General features: G+C 35.9%; 1 pseudogene; it reads left to right on the forward strand.

Annotated features, from left to right (window-relative positions):
- Positions 1–15,914: 15,914 nt before the first annotated feature.
- LOC145529238 (large ribosomal subunit protein P1 pseudogene) lies at positions 15,915–16,299 on the forward strand (annotated as a pseudogene).
- Positions 16,300–20,678: the final 4,379 nt, after the last annotated feature.

The raw sequence follows: 20,678 nt of genomic DNA on the forward strand, positions 1-20,678 counted from the left end.
GTCAGGCAGTCGGGGCTAATGAGAAGAGGGGCTCTAATTTTAAACTCCTCCTCAACCAAGCCATTCCTGCATTAATGTTCGCTGTTGTAAATTGTAAAGTCAAATGAAGGAGCACTGTTGAAAATTAACCAGTATTTTTATCCTTTGAGTACCCAATAGGGCATATTTTGGCTTCTGAAGCTGGTGGTTATCGAAGGCGGCTCAGCGTACAGCAGGGGCGCCAGTCTCCTCCATGGATTCCCCCCTCCTTGACACAATACCACTCTCCTAATTCCTACTCCTTTTACATCCATGTCTTCTTCCTACGTTCACAGAAAGAAATCCACCGGCAGAACTTAAGTCGTATAGGTTTTTAACAAGATTATAATGTGGCCTGTAGGAGCAGGGTTTGAAACCAGCCTTTGTGGTCCATTTACCAAAATACCATATACAGGCATTAAAAATTAGAGAATTACTATATTCATTTAGTCCTGCTACATGTTTAATGATCTGTAATTGTATATATGGAGGAAGAGCCAGTAAATCACTGACTTTGTGAGGGCTGGGAGCACTTTGTCCCTGGAAGCCTAAATCAGGATTTGAACAAATAATGAGAAACCCAGGCAGCACCTGCCTCTCACAACGTACTTTCCTAAGCCAACATTTTGTCAGTTTATAAAAGCAAATAGCAGGCAAAAAGAGATGCAGGAGAAAGGGAGATATTTTATTAAAGTATGCAGTAGTTTGACCCTACATGGATGGCCAGGCAATAACTCAAAATTCATTGTTTTTTTGGGCTTTGGGTCATGTGTTTTAAGTGAGTACTAATGAAATGAAGTTCCTCTCATGTGTAATGTGTCTGTCCGGGTGCATTCTTCCATGGAATCACTACATAAAAAACAAATTAACCACACTACCCTAGTCTAATCATTGTAATCAGTTATGTTTTCATGTGTACATTACTGATATATAAGGCTGTTGTAGTTCTTGTGTGTGGTTTAATTGCTTGTTTTTGCATATCTTGTGTGATTGATGATGTTCTAGAAATCTTTTCCCCTAAAGGAGACTTTGTAAATTACTTTGTTTAGATGCTAATGATTGTATTTCATTAGTGGCCCTCTCATCCCGAATCATCTTTAAATGAATGAATATGCCATAATTAAAAATCTGAATTATGAATTACTTTGAAAGGAGACAACATTGTCCCGATTTCCCACTGCGACACAGTGTTATTTCAATTATGTAAATATGTTTAATCATTCCCCTTTTGTTTTTCTAATTATTTAATATTAATGTTGCTTTACCCCTTTATTGCTACAAGAAGGGATATGGCATCTTAAATGAGAGTACTTAGACAAGTGATACACAGATGACTAGATTAAAGCAGACATTTATCAGAATGCATAACCCATTTCAAAAACAAACATGCTATTAACATTCATACTAATATAGCAACACTGGCTATAATTGCACTTCATGAATGTTTTGTCTGTACAAATCTAATGTATTCACAATGCACAATTTCCAATTATTGTTGTTTTTTCTTATAGAAAGTCTAAAACCCCTGGTGAAAGTTTCAATTATCGTGAGGTGTACAACTGAACCAACTATAAGACCGCCATTTTTTTCTACAGTAGGAAATTTGCAACTGCTCAAGAACTACTAGACTGGATGGATCCAACTTTCCCCTATCCACCTTTGAATCGTCAAAAAAAAAAATTGGGGCAAAAAAAAATGTGTTTTGAAGTACCGCTTCCCACCTTTTTTTAAAAAACTCACTCCCTGAAGTAGGGGAAATATTAGGAAATTTACTCTTCCACTCAACAGCTCTCACACAAGCCTTCAAGAAGCTACACTTAGGAGAGAAGCATGAACCTGGCAGAGGAGAACCCTCCAGAGGGGTCATCACATATGACAGTCAACTTTATACATTCACACTTCAGACATCTTATTCAAACCAATTGCAGAAGGCTGGTTTGTTCTTTAGAAAACACTGCAATAACTTTAATTTAGACATTTCTATTTTAGTGCAGCTAGACTACACAGGAGTATGTTCCTCTACCATTTAGTAATTTAGATACTTTCAATATTATTGCTAACTGACTCTTGAAGTATAAGAGCCTTAATTATGTTGGTTTAATAGTTTGTGCTTAAATATTGTTATTTGTAAACTAACAGTGGGAAACACTACAACTTCCCCATGTTTCTTTCTTACTTCAGTGTTACAATAAAATATGCCATTGTTGATTGACTGAAGTTTTATTAATAATATTTGTAATATGAAGAGTATAATTAAAATGTTTGGTCTTTCTCTACATTTTAAAAGACCTCCTTTCCCAACCACTATTTTTTTCTAATCTAAACCCTTAACTTTGGCAATCATGGGAACAAGGATTAGAGATTAATATTTTATCTGGATATACTTTGCACACAAACATACAAATTACTTTGCTTCATCATGGGCTACACCCAAAAACATTCAATGACATCACTGTGTTTGGTATAATACACAGACAAAAATAAAATTATATTTATTCATAAGTTATAAAGAAAATTATGTAAATTATTTTCTACCTAATTTAACACAGTTTATTTCTCATATTTTTTCCTCTCATTGAGAAAAAAATTATACTCAGGGAACTATTTATCTCCCTGTAATTAAGAGAAACTTTCTATTAAGACAATGTTTCATAATTAACATGATAAAGTTACAGGTTGTCAAGACCAAAGGAAGAAAATCCCAAAGTTTTGTGTAAATGATAAGAAACAACAAGTCTTTACCAGAAACACATCGATTTTAAAGACTTTTTGAATAATAATCTCTGTGGAATTTTTCAGATAGAAATTATTTTCTAATATTTCAATTAGAAACTAATTTTAATTACTTTTTCTACACATCTAACGGGAAATACTGAAGTCTTCTAAAACCAATATAGAGAAAATCCAAAGAATCCCTTGAAACTAATGTTTGACACCTAAAGATACATTTTTCTTCTGATCAGCTCAACATTTTGTGAACTTGGAATTCACAGGTGGGAAATTCAAGAGAAAGGAATAGGAGATGGGAATTTATGGGAATCTGCAATTGTTTTTTAGTCATGATTCTACTTGATTTTTAAGAATAGATTATTAGGATTTGGTCCAAATGCATTATCAGGAAGAAAGATGGAAGTGTTGGGAGATCCATATCTATATCATCACCTAAGTTATTTGGATATTTCCTTTCAGTAAAAGATGAAGAGTGAAAAAGGACCTGAAAAACATATTCTCTGAGACATCAGGGCAGCTAATGCCCCAAACAGAAGATTTTAGGACAGGCCATGGAACTGTGTGAGGCTGGTATGTCAGGGAAATCAGTTAAAGCAGGCAAACTATGTTCCATCTGAAAGCATCTCTATGTTTCCGATACAAGTGGAAACCGTACTATCCACTTTTTGAAGAAGCTGTAGATATGTAAATGGTCTTTCCACTCAGATCCACCTCAGACCTCAATATCCTAGTGGCTTGATATCAGTTACCAGATGGAGTAAGAATTGAAAACAGAAGTACACAAGCCTGGCATTTCAAGGGGATGATACTTTCTTATATAGTCTTATCAAACATGCTCTGAACACAAACAAGAGCCATAGAAAGGGTCCTAACCTCAGCTCTCTAGAAAATTCCTCCCTTAGAAGTGCTAAAGCCATGGAAAACAACTTAGGAAGATCTAAGTTCAGGTACCCATACTATCCTTCTCACTCCTACTCAAAAGGTCAGCCTGAGGCAGTTACACCATGATTTATCATTACAATTATGGAAATGTAAGGTAGAAGGGAGTCATTTATCTCTTCCCGAGTTCATTTATTCAACAAATATGATTGAATGTCTACAGTGAGCACTCAATCATATTTGCTGAATGAATAGAGAAAACTCAAAGGAAATAAAAGATGCTTCACACCACTGTGCATTCCTGCAACAATGTATGAAATTCTAGTTGCTCTCATCCTAACACTTAGTAGTGTCGGTGTTTTTTTAATTTTAGTCATTCTAATAGATATATAGTAGTAACTCATTATGGTTTTATTTCCCTAAGTGGCTAATGATGTCAAACATCTTTTCATGTGCATATTAGTTTTCATTATATCCTCTCGGTGAAGTGTCTTTCATGCATTTTTATCTGAATTATAAAATAAAATATAAAATATGTAACTTTCAAACATTCTCAATTTGTAGCATGTCTTTTCATCCTCATAAGTGTCTTGACCCAAGAAAACTTTTAAAAAATTAAATTCAATTTATCTATTTTTTCTTTTGTGGTTTGTGCTTCTGGTGTTACATATATAAACTCATTACCAAACCCAAGGTCAACACAGATTTTCTTTTTATGCTGTCTTCTAAAATTTTTATAGTTATATATTTTACATTTATATCTACCATCTATTCTAAGTTTGCTTTTGTATAAAGTATGAGGTTTACATCAGGAAATTTGTTTTCTTTTTAAATCTGACTGCAATTGTTCCAACATCATTTGTTGAAAAGACAATCCTTTCTCCATTAAATTGCCTTTGCATCTTTGTCAAAAATCAATTAGCCATATTTGTATGGGTCTATTTCTGGATTCGGAGAAGGCAATGGCACCCCACTCCAGTACTCTTGCCTGGAAAATCCCATGAATGGAGGAGCCTGGTAGGTTACAGTCCATGGGGTCGCTAAGAGTCAGACGACTGAGCGACTTCACTTTCACTTTTCCCTTTCATGCACTGGAGAAGGAAATGGCAACCCACTCCAGTATTCTTGCCTGCAGAATCCCAGGGACGGCGAAGCCTGGTGGGCTGCCGTCTATGGGGTCGCACAGAGTCGGACACGACTGAAGCGACTTAGCAGCAGCAGCAGCATTTCTGGATTCTCTATTCTCTTCCATTGATCTATATGTCTATTCCTTTGCCAATACTATCTTGAATACTGTAGATTTATAGTAAGTTTTTTAATTGGGTAGTGTGCTTTTTCAACCTTTATTCTTCCTTTTCAAAACTGTTTTAGCTATTCAGGTGTCTTTACATTTCCATATAAATTTTAGAATCACTTTCTCTATATCTACAAAAAAATTCTATTAGGATTTTGATTAGTACTACATTAAATTTACAGACTCATTTGGGAACAACTGATATCTTTACTTCTAATCCATTAAAAAGGTAGGCCTTTCAATTTATTTAGGTTTTCTTTTATTCCTTTCAAAGGATTCTTTTAATTTTCAGTATACAAGTCTGGCACATGTTTTGTTAGATTTATACACAAATATTTCATTTTTTAAAACATTTTAAATGATATTGATTTTTAAATCTGGTTTACAGTTGTACATTGCTAGAATTCAGAAAAAAGATTTATTTCTATGTATTGACCTTATATTCTATAATCTTGGTAAACTCATTAACTCTAAAAGTTTTTCACAGATTTTCCTGCATAGGCAATCATACCTGAGAATAGGAACAATTCTTTCTTCCTTGCCAATCCATATACCTGTTTTTTTTTTTATCTTTTTTTCTTTTTCTTATCTTATTGCACTGGCTAAGACTTTCAGTATAATGTTAACATAAGTGAGAGGAGCAGAAGTTTTTGCCTTTTTCCCAATCTTAGGTATAAAACATTTGGTTTTCCACTATTAAGCATAATATTATTGGTAGACTTTCATGTAGATATCTTTTATCAGGTTAAGGACATTCCCTTCAACACTAGTTTGCTGAGAGTTATTATTGTAAATAAATATTATATTTTCCCAAAGGTTTTACTTCCTCAGTTGATGTGATTTTGTGGGTTTTCTTTTTGAAATTGTTAATAAGGTTAATTACATTGACTGATTTCCAAATATTGAAACAAACTTGCATTCTCAGGATTAATAGCACTTGACTGTGGTGTATGATTCTTTTTTTTTTATGTTGCTGAATTCAATTTGCTAATTTTTTCTTGATGATTTTTTTTGCAAGTATGTTCATGAGAGAGATTGATCTGTAGGGTATTTTGGTAATGTTTTTCTCTGAATTTGCTATTAGTGTAGTGTTGACCTAATAAAATAAGTTTGAAAGTATTCCGTCTTCCTCTGAATTGAATGGTTTAAATTCATTTTCCCCATGAGTACAGTTTTGACTTTACATGTTACAATCACGCTAAATCACATACACGCAAGATAAAAAGAGAAAACAGAAGAAGCAGGATCTGTGAACTTTGGAATCCCTTATAAACTGACCAATGGCTTTGCTGTACAGAAGAGAATGTTGATTTGTCTGCTCATACTCCCTTAGGCCAGTTCAGTTGCTCAGTCGTGTCTGACTCTTTGCAACCCATGGACAGACTTCCCTGTCCATCACCAACTCCAAGAGCTTGCTCAAACTCATGTCCATTGAGTCTGTAATGCCATCCTACAATCTCATCATCTAATGTCCCCTTCTCCTCCTGCCTTCAATCTTTCCCAGCATCAGGGTCTTTTCCAGTGATCTGCAAGGAGATCCTACCAGTCCATCCTAAAGGAAATCAGTCTTGAATATTCATTGGAAAGACTGATGCTGAAGCTGAAACTTCAATGCTTTGGCCACCTAATGCGAAGAACTGACTCACTTCCTTAACTCAGGAGCTGGGAACAGTGAGGAAGGGCATTGATAAACAGGGGAAAAGAGAAAAGCCAATGACATTTTTGCAAGTGGTTAAAGTTTTCCTGGATATAATTATAAACTCATGAACAAGTTGCCTATTCATATTCATCAGCTGACCATTATCATTATGTGACTCAACTTACTAATGTACTCAACAGTCAAAATGGAGTTGTTTGTATTAATGGAAAATAAAACCAAATTCAATTATCTATACAATTATGTAGAGAAAATATTATGGACTGAGAAAAGTATTCCTATAACCAAGGTTTAGTCCCATGGTGGAAATAGTATGATTTTACCCTCTACCAATGTAGGAAAAAAGTCACATATTGAACAGAAGTTAATATCTTGTTTTTATACAGAACTTAATACATTTTCTAATATATTCACATGTCCTCAGAATAATCTTGTGAGATCATAAAGATGACTCTCATTGCACACATTCTAGAATATGGAAATCTAAGGCTCAGAGAAGCTGAATGCTCAGTCACAAAGTGTCCAAAATGGTTCCTGAGTTCTACCTGTACTCTCTTCCCACACCCTGATACTGTAAACATCACTCTTCTACTGTAAATGTCAGGCTTGATTTCTGAAAATTCCTATAATAAATGTGGAAATAAGTTGATTTCCACTTAATGAACTCTATGGCGTTATTCACATTCTCTCTTTTAGACAGATTTGGATTTGTTTTTAAAATCAAATGTGCTCAAAAATCTATGCTTTTAATTTATTTGAAAATCAGCATGTATAGACTATTTTCAGAAACCGAAACTCTATCTCATTCTCTAGCTCAATATTTGATATAAGTGTGATGTTGGACCAGCCACCTAAATTCTTTAAGTCTCAGTTTTCTCACCTGCAAACTCAAGGTATAATACTACTAATACCTCTCACAGGACTACCATGAGGTTTATACATGACACTGATTATTAAGCACTCAGCCCAGTGCTTGGTAGCAAGTGGCACAACCAGGATTTGACCCAAATTTCCTACTCTAAACCACATGCTTAATCTCTGCACTATAACTGCTTTGCTGGGACATTTGACAAATAAGAATTGAAGAATAAATTGGAGTCAGACTGGGGAGAATACAGCATATTAAGACAAAATATTTGGGCTATAAACCATAGGCAGTTGGAGCCAGTGGATACTTTTAAGCAGAAATTAATATGTTAAAATAAGAAATTTAGGAAAATTATTCTGGAGACATGCATGGATAGGATGGATGGAAGTAATGGTGTATGAAATTTGATTTATTAGAAAGATATTTCACTTTTTAAATTATTGATAATATTAATACAATCAAGCTGATAATTATGAATACAATATTTTCATAGCAAGATAATATTTTTCTAATTTTGTAAGAAGTCAAATTAGTTCATCATTTCCCTTGATTATCAGTTCTTACCTTTAGTAATAGATCTCTAAATACTCCCTATATCAAAAGAAAGCTGAGAGTGAACAACCAACCAACTGAAGAGATAGCTCACAAAGAGAAAAATCAAACACAATTTTGGAGCTAGCCTTGACTTAAGAAATCAGTTTCCAAGAGAAATATAAAAATACAATATAAAACTGTAACATCGATACCTGCAGATAACTTCTATTTTAATAACATTCAAAAATAGATATAGGGCTTCTCTGGTGGCTCAGTGGTAAAGAATCTGCCTGCCAATGCAGAAGACACAGATTCAATCCCTGCTCCAGGAAGACCCCACATGCTGCAGAGCAACTACGCCCATGTGCTACAATACTGAGCATGTGCTCTAGAATCTGGGAGCCACAACTACTGTAGCCTGTGCGCTGCAACAAGAGAAGTCACTGCAAGGAGAAGCCCGTGTGCCTAGTGAGTAGCCCCTGCTCATAGCAATTACAGAAAAGTTTGTGCAGCAATGAAGATCCAGCACCATCAAAAATAAATTACTTTTAAAAACAGAAATAAATAAAAATAGGTTTATAATAGCACTGGAAGATTTAGCTCTCTCTAGAAGTTTTCACCACTTAAGCATGAAGGCCATTTTTTAAATATTTATTCAATAGAACATTTAAAAGTATTATAATGAAGGTACTTCTGGTATCTGCTGATTAAAGGAAGTAATTATAAAAAGTTACTATCATTTACAATAGCATCAACATATATCTTTTAAATAGCATCAGATGTATGTGGAGGCGTGTCATTTAACCAATGTACATACAATGCTCAACATTTTTACAAACTCAAGGGCACTTTATAAATTCAGAGTCACTCAAGATATTGAAAATCTCTAAATTATTCTGTAATAAAATAATACTACCTTCAAAAAACATCAAGACTACCTCCTGTTGCAAACTGTAAAAAGAATAAAAAAACAAAATTCTCTTTTCAATATAATGAAACTGTTAATACTAGTAAGTGATAGTTCTCATAGTTCTTTCCAAATAGCAATGTTCTTCATCTACTCCTCTGCTCTCACCCCATCTTCTATCAATATTTTCTCTGGGGGCTAATTTAAAATCTTAGGGTCATTCATTTTATTTATTCTCTTAACATTTACTATGAGCTTAATAGGTTTCTTGCAGAAATAATGAGCTAACCAGTCCTAGTCCTTTCCTCAGAGAGGTAACATTCTAAAAATGACAGACAATACTCCAAGCATGAGACAAACATATCTGATAGTACCATGAGGGAAAAGTACAAAGTGCTAGGAGCATGGAGGGCAGCAGAACTTGAGAGAATTTCAGACTGGAAGTTGGTCAAAGAAGAATTCCCCTAGTAAATGACTTTCGAGCTAAAATTTGAAGGATGAGTAGATGGTACTAATAAAAATAAAATATGTGAGGAAAAGCATTATGTCATTGAAAAATTAAAAGGTCAGTATATCTGGCTTCAGTAGTGGCGTGAATCCACAGACAAGAACCAGATTATACAGGGTTCTGTAAGTCACAACAAGGTATTTGGTCTTGATCTTCAAAGCAATGGGAACCCCTTCTGGGTCTTTTATTTACCAACTGTGGGATCAAGACAATTCATTTTTTCTCTCTGTGCCTTATTTTCCTCTTACATTAAGTAAAAATAAAATAGTAACTACTTTGTATGAATATAGTGATGATTAATGAGATGGTAGAGGCTTAACCTTTGGCACAGTGTCAGACACACAATAAACACCATTTAATATTAGCTATTTTTATAACAGTGTTATGCTTTTTCTCTTTTGCCTTTGAGCTCAGTTGTATAGCTTTTTCCAAGTATACTAATAAGATTTTTTCTTTCCATTCTACTGTCACCCTACTGGATAGACAAGGATCCATCTTCATGTTATTTGGTTCATGAAAGTCCAGAAACCTCATGTATATAGGGATGGAGGAAGGAAGAGAGAAATGAACTTGTTTACGATCTACAGTAACCAATCAAAGTCTTGAAACAGAAATGAATGTCAAGCTCAGTCAACAGGGGACTTACTGCCCATTGTGGAGAGAAAACCCTCATCTTATGCCAGTGGGACCAACAATAATCATCACTCTTGGTGATGCTAAGGTGAAGTTCTCCTACCAGTAGAGGCTGGACTGACTCTGGACACAGACTCCTGCTCTTGGCATGTTATCTTCATGCTTAGTTCCAGCTTCTCAGGCCCACCAATCTTTCTCACTTGATCCCCTCTCTCATGCCCCAGAATAGAAAATCTTTCACAAGTGCTAGGAGGCATGTTAGTCAGAATGATTAATCCTGATCACTGGAGCAAAAGGTGCAAAAATCCCAGTGGCTTAATACAACAACGCTTATTTCTCATTCACAATACAGTTCAATATGGGTCCTTGGCCCTCTTGACCAGCTACTCCTTAAGTCTGGGGAACGAGGTTACTTCAACTTGTGGCTACACAACGTGGAGCATGTGACTTCCAAGGCCACTAAAGAACAGCAAAGGAAGACTAGCACTTCTTCTAGTCTTAGATACAAGATGTTTCTAGATACAAGATACTTCTAGAAGATACAAGATGTTTTTAAAGATCAAGTCTGGGGATTTCCCTGGCAGCCCAGTGGTTAAGAATCCACCTTGCAATGCAGAGGACATGGGTTTATTCCCTGGTCAGGGAACTAAGATCCTACAAACCCCGGAGCAACTAAGTCTGCATGTCACAACTAGAATTCACATGAAAGATCCACATGAACCAATGAACATCCTGTGTGCCACAACTAATGCCTGATGCAGCCAAATAGAAAGGATCAAGTCTAAAAGTAGTACACCTCATATTGACTAATATTCTGTTTTACAAAACTCAGCCATGTTGTCCCAGATTTTTCTCCAGAGGAGGCTGGAATGTGTAACCTTTCTGTATGGTGAAAGAATATAAAGAATATGAAACTTCTTCTCTGTCACTAGGTGAGGAGTCTTACTCTTTCTCAAGATGTTTTTTATGTGCCATGAGTCCCTTTATGTCCAGCAAAGCAGACCGGTAGAATTACTAAACACTCAAACCTATGCTTACTCTTACATTCTTGGCTAATGAAAAATGTTTTGTCACCATTTTAACAAAGGGAAAACGAAGATTCCCTCTGTTACAGAGAAACATGGGGTCAGTGGCAGACATATCTGAGGAAACTCAAGTCCTAAGAAGAAAATGAACCCAAGGTTTCCCCAAGAATGATTGTTACCATTTTTAGAGATCTTATTATACTTGAATCTTGATGCTAACCTGATATTTGAATTTAATTAATCCACTATTTATGGTATAACAACTCTCTCTATAACCTTTATCATCAAGCATAGTTATATAAAAACAAAACATACAGGACCCAACTCTCAAAGAATTTATGGTCCAATGGAAGGAACAACATTCAAACAACTAAAGGTAAGAAATTTCGGTTATTTTATTATTATTTAATTCAGATATTTATTTATGTGTTATAATCAGCCAGAAGTTTGGGGGGGAGGTGCTTTCATGTCCTGGCCCTCAAATTACTGAATGGTCTTCAGGGCATTTGGTAAAACTCAATGATAATGAAATATTTTGAAATAAGATTGTATTAAAAAAAACCCACTCATTTCTAATTGATATCTAAAGATGGAAAGTTTAATCCCCTACAACTAGGGGACACAGAAGAAGTCCTATAGACCCATTAGACAACCACAAGAAGGATCTGAGGGCCCAGGGATGAACACAAGTTGAGAATTAATCTGCAAAGCTTAGCATTTCTTCCTATAAGGAAAAGGAGCTTGATCATTGCCAACTTACTGATAAAATGGCAAATTTTATTATAACTGAAATCCTGCTAAATAAAGTTAACTTTGAGAGCTCCACCAACCAATAGAATCATACAACTGGAATCAAAGAAGTTAAAATGCACATGTATATGGGTGCTTTTGCTCTGCAAAATGCTGTCTGTTTTCTAGAAGTATCAGTAGCACCCAAGAGCTTATCAGAAATATATAGTCTTGGGTTCTGCCCAAGACATACTGAATTAGAATTGCATTTTAATAAGCTCCCAAGTGATTTGTATGCACATTACAGTGAGAGAAACAGTGATATTAAATAAACTGGGGCTCTATAACAATCTAGACTAGACGAGTGTGATGCGGAGGGAGGTGGGAGGGAGGCCAAGAGGGAGGGAACAGAGATATACCTAAGAGTGATTCATGCTGATGTTTGATAGAAACCAACACAATATTATAAAGCAATTAGCTCTCAATTAAAAATAAATTTAATTATTAAAATTTCATGTCTCCACATAAATTTGGAATAATACTTCTAAGAATCTGCAGAGATATATAATCCCCAAACATGTATACTTTACTTCAATATAGCATTTTGCTTTCTGACATTTCCCATCTATTATGAAACAGATAAGAACTTCCTACACAAATAAGCAATATGATTCAATTAAGGTCATCTGAATTTTAGCATTTCTAAAAACAGATGGCAAAACAGTTTAATCCATGCAAATGGGTTCAAACAAAAGCAAGAAGATGATGATAAACAAAAGTGGGGGAGTGTACTTCTAGGTAGACACAGATTTATGATCTCAAATTTTGTGTATATATCAATAAATGTCATTTTTTTCTTTTCGAGGGTTTTCTTTCATTACGAAGGGTACAAAAATTCCCACAGATGTACAAATTAATAAATCTTAAGTTTTCAAAATTTCATAGGAATTTGTAGGTGATGGCTGAAACAGATGAAAGTTGATTTTCAAAAGTTAAAGTCTTGAAGAAGCTCTCCCTGTTGCAGTCAAGTAGTCAGACAAGAGGATGAAAAGGAGAATCGAAGAGAAATTTTTCTAAGGTTCTTATTCTTTGGTGAAGGGAGTGAGAGGAGTAGAGAATAGCCAGAAGTGTTGGAGGCCGCTGGCCATCAATATCCAATCCCTTTCATCATAACTCTAAACAACATATAAAACCGTAGAGCAGATATTTCTGTGGAGCCTTTCTACAACTTGCTCCCACTGCCACATTACCAACTGAGCTACTCTTGCTAATGTGATGAATTTTTTAATTAGAGCCATTTGTTTTGTAGGATGAACGATACCTTTCTGAAGATCCCATCCCTGCTGTTTCTGAGCCTCTTTGCCTTGAGGACTCTTCTGCACCAGTGAGCCTAAAGCTCGTCTTGCTTCTCACAGAAGCAGAGTGTTACATTTCAATACTACAGAGTACTTCAAAATCATGTTTTCATTTCCCAGAAAGAGTATTTTAAAATGCATTACACTTCAGGGGCTGCATCCTGCCTAAGTCCAGGACCATGGAGCCCAGAACAAGCCCTGGAAAGGACTCACTTTTCTCCTTTTGCTGAAAGATAAAGGTGGGTCAAGGGGGATGGGGTCCCAGGGCTCTCCTGGAGCCCCATTTTGCAGGTAGGTCATACCTGGCTTTCTCCCAGGTTCATGGCCCAGTTCAGCGGTAATTGCAGAAAAAGGCTAACCCCCATCATGATTTCACAGTCAGTGAGAGCAGAACCAGAAGATAGCTGCTCTGAGAACCCTCTCTGCAAAACTTTTGAAAGAAACCCCCAAATTTTACCTCCTTTCCCCACCCCCTGCACCTCTGCCCCAGAGAATTTCTACCTTAGAGAACTGGCTCTACAAAGAATTAAGCATACACTTTTAAATAATAACAGAAGAGTGAAATATAACACTTCCATTCTGAAGAGTCTATAGTGCTTTCAAATATTCTTTTTCAATTACCCATAGAGATGTATTAATTTAACATTTGGTGGCAGGTGGTTCTGAAAGAAGAAAGTGGTAAGTAGACAGATCTACATTTTAAGATTGAAGAAGTAGTGACTTCAGATTCCCTAGGCTGTTAAGCTTGTTCTGTAGCATTTTATTTTAGATTCAGGCTTCTCTATTACTTTAAGGAGAGAGGAATTTACAAAATACACAGTAGGCAAGGATTAATCAATTTTAACAAAAGGATTTTTCACAGGTTTCTTTAAGTTTCTTTAGTACATAAAAACCTTGTTTTGGTTTACAAAATTATTGAGCATAAAGTTGACAAAGAGTATAATCTCTCATCACCAGCGACACCTAAACTAAACTGAGTCTAACAAAGGTTATCAGCAGTTATTTTTTACTTTCAGGTATTTGGCTAGTAAACAACTATTAAGCAGTTATTATGTCAGTGTTCCACATATGATAAACCAAACCTAGCAAAATACACATCGTGCCGTTGAAGCTTCCACAGGGCCATGAGATGTCCAGCACTGCAGCCCGCTAGATGTGGGTTCTCAGGGCAGAGCTTCTGTTCGCAGCCTCACCTGCATTGTGTCTGCTTCAGGTGGTTTTGAGGGAGCAGCCAAACATGGTGACTCCCTTTCCTGCACCCTCTTCTTCCATTCTCATGCCTCCCTATCGAAACTACAAGTTACCAGTTCGGACACTAAGAAAATGCCTGGAAGTCCTTTGGGAGAGGAAAGTAATCATTTTAGTACCAGTTCTCTTCACCTCTGACCTCTGCTGTCTACCATCTTTTCATTTTATTAGGAACTTTAAAAAGGAGAAAAGACCATAAAACTCCCAGATATATTATTCACTGGCATCTACTGTAAACAACTGAGGGTGCTGTTAGAACTAAGCAGGTATCCAGAAAGTCAGAAAACTAAATTCTCAGTTTGGGGTTGTCTTCCTTTCATTTGTTCATGATAGCACGCCCTGCCCTAACTGAGAAACCACGTTGAAGACCACAAGGTACTGAAAGAACTATTCCTGAAGTAGGGAAATCTACATACAGTGTTCAAAATGGAATAAGTAGACACCCAAAATACCTATTCATTTTTCCAAATAAATAAATAACCATAGTAAGCTTTAAAATGAGTGAGAGGCAATAATTGCTGAACAATTAATAAGCATCAAACATTGGGTTGAGTACTTCACATACTCTTTAGCTGTCACAGAAACCCTCTGAGGGAGGTACTCGTATTTATCACCTCCATTTTACAAATGAGAAACCCCAGGGATGGAAAGGTTAGCTAACTCACCAGATACACAGCCAGAGACTGATTTGTGGAGCTAGAATTGTTTTTAGCTCAACCACTAGGCCTTACTGCCATATCATGAAAGAGTATTTCCATGAAACCTCACCAGCAGAAAAAATTGTGGAAGCTGCTCTCACAGAATATTTGAGCAGATGAAAAAAGTAGAAAACCAATCCCTAACACTTCCTGTGCATTTACATATTCTAGGCACTGTGGTAAACCCCTCACGTGCATTTTCATTTAATTCTCACAACCCTATTAAGAAAAGGTTGCTCTATTATTCCAACACCCTCTTAACTAGTGAAGAAATTGAGGTATAAAAAAAGATCATGTGGTGGCCCAAAATCACAGGATAGATTTGAACTCAACTTTGAGTCCAGAGGTAGAGGTTTCACCATTTTGCTAAATTATACTTTTTAGACAAATCATACATGGGTAGGGTGGAATTGAACTTGAAGCTATCTCAAACACTTAGGAGTTTACAATTTAAAGTACCTATTATTTATTATTTTTAAACTACTGATAATCCTGTGGTGATTGTGCAGATTTTTCATGAGAAGATTAATAAACAAAGAACTTTAAAAAATATACCGACACAAGCAATATAAAGCATCCATTTCTCTTTCCCTTAACTTTCAAATCACCAGGTTATTGCCTGTAGAGAAGCCTCCTGTATCTTATAAATATTTAAAGATACATCTTTAAAACAAGGAAGTTGTTTAACCTAAAGCTCTAACTCTAATAAGAATTCACCACTTCTTTCTTTTTTCCTCCACTGCCACTAAGATGCTCAGTCCGTCCAAAGAAGCTAAGGCTGTTTTGGGGTGAGACCCTCACTTTATCTGGAGACTAGCACTCACCAGCATCATGGCCTCTGTCTCGGAGCAAGCCTGCATCTACTTGGCCCTCATTCTGCAGGACAATGAGGTGACGGTCACGGAAGATAAGATCAATGTCCTCATTAAAGCAGCCTGTGTAAATGTTGATGGCCAGGCTTGTTTGCAAAGGCTTTGGCCAATGTGAACATTGGGAGCCTCAACTGCAATGTGGGGGCTGGTGGACTTGCCCCAGCAGGAGGTCCTGCTCTATCCACCACTGCTGCCCCAGCTAAGGAGAAGAAAGTAAAAGCATAGAAAGCAGAATCTAAAGAGTCTGATGATGACATGGGCTTTGATCTTTTTGACTAAATCTCTTTAGTAACACATTCAATAAAAGCTGAGCTCTTTAAAAATAAAAAATAATTCACTACCAATTTGTAGCCCTAACTTGTGCATCTGGTTAAACCATGGAATCAGGGATATTGGAACATACCAAAGGGATTTATGAACTTAAGGTGCTCCAGGAACTTAAGGTTCAAAGCAAGGCGGTGTAAGAAGAATGTCACATTTTTGGTAGGTAATGTCCTTTCTTTATGTGAGTTTAATCAAAACAACACAAGCATTACTTTTAAAATAATAATATATAACGATGAGAAAATTCTCACGGAAGCATCAAAATACTGAGTGGGTAGAACAGACTCTTACTTCCCTTGAGTGGCTAGAACAGTCTCTCATGTGAGTATCTAAACACCTATTTAGATCATTCAAATGCCATACACATCAAAACACTCCATCTTAACACTTCCTTTGAAGTCACGACAATCAGTTTTTTATTAGTGTCATTATTTAGCATTTCTATAGCACTTCACTTTTGACAGGTGCTTTATAATTATTTCTACTCTTGGTTGACTCCTACTCATTCATTAGCATGCAGTTACTTTCCCAATAAAATATATATAAATTCCTTGACAAAACTGAATCTAAACAAAACCAAGAAGTTTTTATGTCAGAATTTCAGACAAACATGTACCCTCAGGACAAAAAAGGCAAACAGATAGATAATAGATGGGTATAGATGGATGACAGATAGATAAACAGATATAGTAACATATAAGAAAATAACTCCAAGGACCAGTAACATTTTTGTCTTGGTTCAAAGGCAGCTTGGGAATATCAGTCATGTCCCTGTTGCCAATGACAGAATGCATAAAAGAGAGACCAGTGGTCACATATGAACTAAAATTGTTGAAAGAGTAAGTGAATATGGCAGAGACTGCTAGTTATTAGCCAGCGTCCATTCTCTTTTTCTTCCTTTAAGTAACAGAATCTCCAGTCACCCATCTAGAGAGTACATTCCCCAGCCTCCCTTACAGCTAGAAGTAGCAACATAACTAAGTTCAGGCCAATAAGATGTGAGAAGTAATGTGTGCAGCTTCTGAGTCACCTCCTTAATCATAAAGCTTCTTGCCATGGACCACAATTAATCTAGTTAAACTATCATACATAGTTTCAAACTCTTTTTCTTGTCCTGAGAACTTCTTAGATCAACTCTCTCAGCAAGTATCAAATATGCAAATACGCAACACTGTATTGTTAACCACAGTCACCACGCTGTATATTGCATCCCTGTGACTTACTTATTTTGTAACCGAAAGTTTGTACCTTTTGACCCCCTTCATCCATTTTGCCCATCCCCCACACCCTGTCTCTGGTGACCACCAATCTGTCCTCTGTATTTATAAGCTTGGTTTTTCATTTTGATTCCACATGTAAGACCATAGGGTAAATGTCCTGTTCTGTTTGACTTATTTCACTTAGCATAATATCCTCAAGGTTCACTCATCTTGTTGCAAATGGTAAGATTTCATGCCTTTTATGATTGAATAATATTGCACTGCATATATATTCCTCATTTTCTTTATCCAATCCTTCATCAGTGGACACTTAGGTTGTTTCCCTATCTTGGCTACTGTAAGTAGTGGTTCAATGAACATGGGGGGGACAGTGTACAAATCTCCTCAAGTTAGTGTTTTTGTTCCTTCAGGTAAAGACTCAAAAGTGGAATTTCTGGATCATATGGTAGCTCTATTTTTAATTTTTTTGAAGCCCATCTATACTGTTTTCCATAATGCTGCACTAGAGGATGAGATGGTTGGATGACATCATCGACTCAATGGACATGAGTATGAGTAAACTCCGGGAGTTGGTGATGGACAGGGAAGCCTGGCGTGCTGCAGTCAATGGGGTCGCAGAGTCGGACGTGACTGAACTGAACTGCACCAATTTATATTCCCATGAATGATGCACAAGGGATGCCTTTTCTCCAAATCCTTGCCAACATTTGTTGTCTCTTGTGTTTTTGATAATGCCTATTCTAACAGGTGTGAGGGGATATCTCATTGTGGTTTTGATTTTCATTTCCCTAGTGATTACTGATGTTAAGATTTTTTCATGAACCTATTGGCCATCTGTATGCCTTCTTTGAGAAAATGTCTATTCAGATCGTTTGACCATCTTTAATCAAATTGTTTGGGTTTTTGACTATTGAGTTGTATGAGTTTTTCATTTTTAACATTTAATATTTTTAACATTAACCCCTTATCAGATATATTATTTGCAGATATTTTCTCCCAATCAGAAAGTTGTCTTTTCATTTTGCTGATAGTTTCCTTTGCTGTGCTGAAACTTTTTAGTTTGACATAGTCCCATTGTTTATTTTTGCTTTTGGAGTCAAAAAATTATCATCACGATCAATGTCAGGAGCTTACCAACTGTTTTCTTCTAGGATATTTATGGTTTCAGTTCTTACATCCAATTCTTTAACCTATTTTGAGTTAATTTTTGTGTATGATGTAAAGATATGGGTCCAGTTTCATTTTTTTGCATGTGGCTATCCAGTTTCTTCAACATCATTTATTGAAGAGACTACCCTTTCCCAATTGTATGTTCTTGATTCCTTTGCTGTAAATTATTTGACTGTAGATACATAGGTTTATATGAGGGCTCTCTGTTCTGTTATCTATACGTCTGTTTTTATGCCAATACCATACTATTTTGATTACCAGAGCTTTGTAATATAGTTAAAAATCAGGGCGCATGATGTCTCCAGCTTTGTTCATCTTTCTCAAGATTGCCTTGGCTATTTGGGGCCTTTGCTGTGTCCATACAAATTATGGGATTATCTGTTCAATCTCTGTGACAATGCCATTGGCACAGTTATTTTGATAGGGATCACACTGGATCTGTAGATTGCTTTCGATAGTATATAGACATTTTAGCAGCATTAACTCTTTGAATTGATGAGTACAGAATATCTTTCTATTTATTTGTATCTTCCTCAAGGTTAAAACTAATGTCTTAAAATTTTCAGTGTAAACTATCACAAATTTAAAATAAGTTAAAAATTCCCTACAAAAGTTGAGAAACTCAAAAAGCATAAAATCATCACATCAATATCAAAGATTTCTTATTATACTAATGGTGGCTCTCAGAAGGCCAGAATATGTCTTTTTTCTTATCCTCTTCTTTCTTTTGTACCTTAACACTAATATGCAGATAAGCTCCAATATCTTGGAACCATCTAAGGATTAAAAACAAATGCCTACTACAGAATTTATTGTTATCATCCTTACCCCAATGATCCTCAAGTTCTGCCGTTGACTGGTTCTGAGAAATGCAAGCATATTTTTAATTATTAGACCTATTTAGAGCCTGTGAAAATTTAGACCTGCAGACGTTAACTCTTTTTAGAGTAGAATTAACATTTATTCAGCATCTCATCTATGCCTGGCTCTGTGTTAATTACTTCTACACAATATTACCCATTTAAAGTAGACATCATTACTTCCTCTTAAAAGATGAGGAAACTGATACAAAGATTAAGCGATCTGCCCGAGGTCACATGGCTGGTTAACTATTGAGTTTAGATTAGACTCCAGGCTTCCTGACTCATCAGGTGGTCTTCTTTCTGAGAGCTCTACTCTATTGCATCATCAACTTTTGATATATTTTTACATTTCAAAGTTTTTACCCCCCAAAAGGGGGAAAAAAAAACCTACCAGCATAATAACTGCCAAGTATTGACGGACAGGAAATCTAAAAGGTAATCCTAGTCAGAATATAAGGATCAGGAAGGACCGTCAGTAAACACATGACAGCAATTCTTCCCTGAATAAAAACTGGGAAACTTTCCAAGATGAAAATGAGCAATTGTCACCATTATTAACATAGATATTTTTACTCACTTTTGAAACTTATCATCTAATTCAACATAATTCTTCACCATAGGTCTAATTAGAATCTATTTGGATTCAAAGGTGCTAATGAAAGTGAATATATCAAGGTCAGGAATTGTCCAGCTATTCAGGACTCTAGGAGGTTGACTTAATAGTACATCTTTTTTTCCATAAAACTTTACACTTACTTAATGAGATATCCCATATGCTCAGCTATAGACATTTGGATCAGAATAAGTCCAAGAGTAGGAAAAACAGTGCTTTGAATCTCCACTTTGATGTTTTTTGTTTGTTCATTATTATTTGTTATTTAATTGGCTCTAGTTAAAGCTAAAGAGGGAAGATGAAATGAGTTATCCATGCAATTCTTAGTCCTCATAAATTGAACATAAAAGTATCTAGAAATCTTGGCTGCCAAGTAAATATAAACTTGGTTTCACATCTCTGAAATTAAACTTCCCACTTTCCAGACAGAGAAGCTCTTTGTGAGACCATGGGAAAGCCTTTGTAAGAGGAAACTAAGGTTGGAGATGGAGATATTAAAATTTATGATTCTAAGAAAGTGTTGTGATATGGTT

The sequence above is a fragment of the Giraffa tippelskirchi genome, chromosome 12 (genome assembly GCF_054371585.1).
Source record: "Giraffa tippelskirchi isolate mGirTip1 chromosome 12, T2T-mGirTip1v1.2.pri, whole genome shotgun sequence".
NCBI classification, from domain to species: Eukaryota; Metazoa; Chordata; class Mammalia; order Artiodactyla; family Giraffidae; genus Giraffa; species Giraffa tippelskirchi.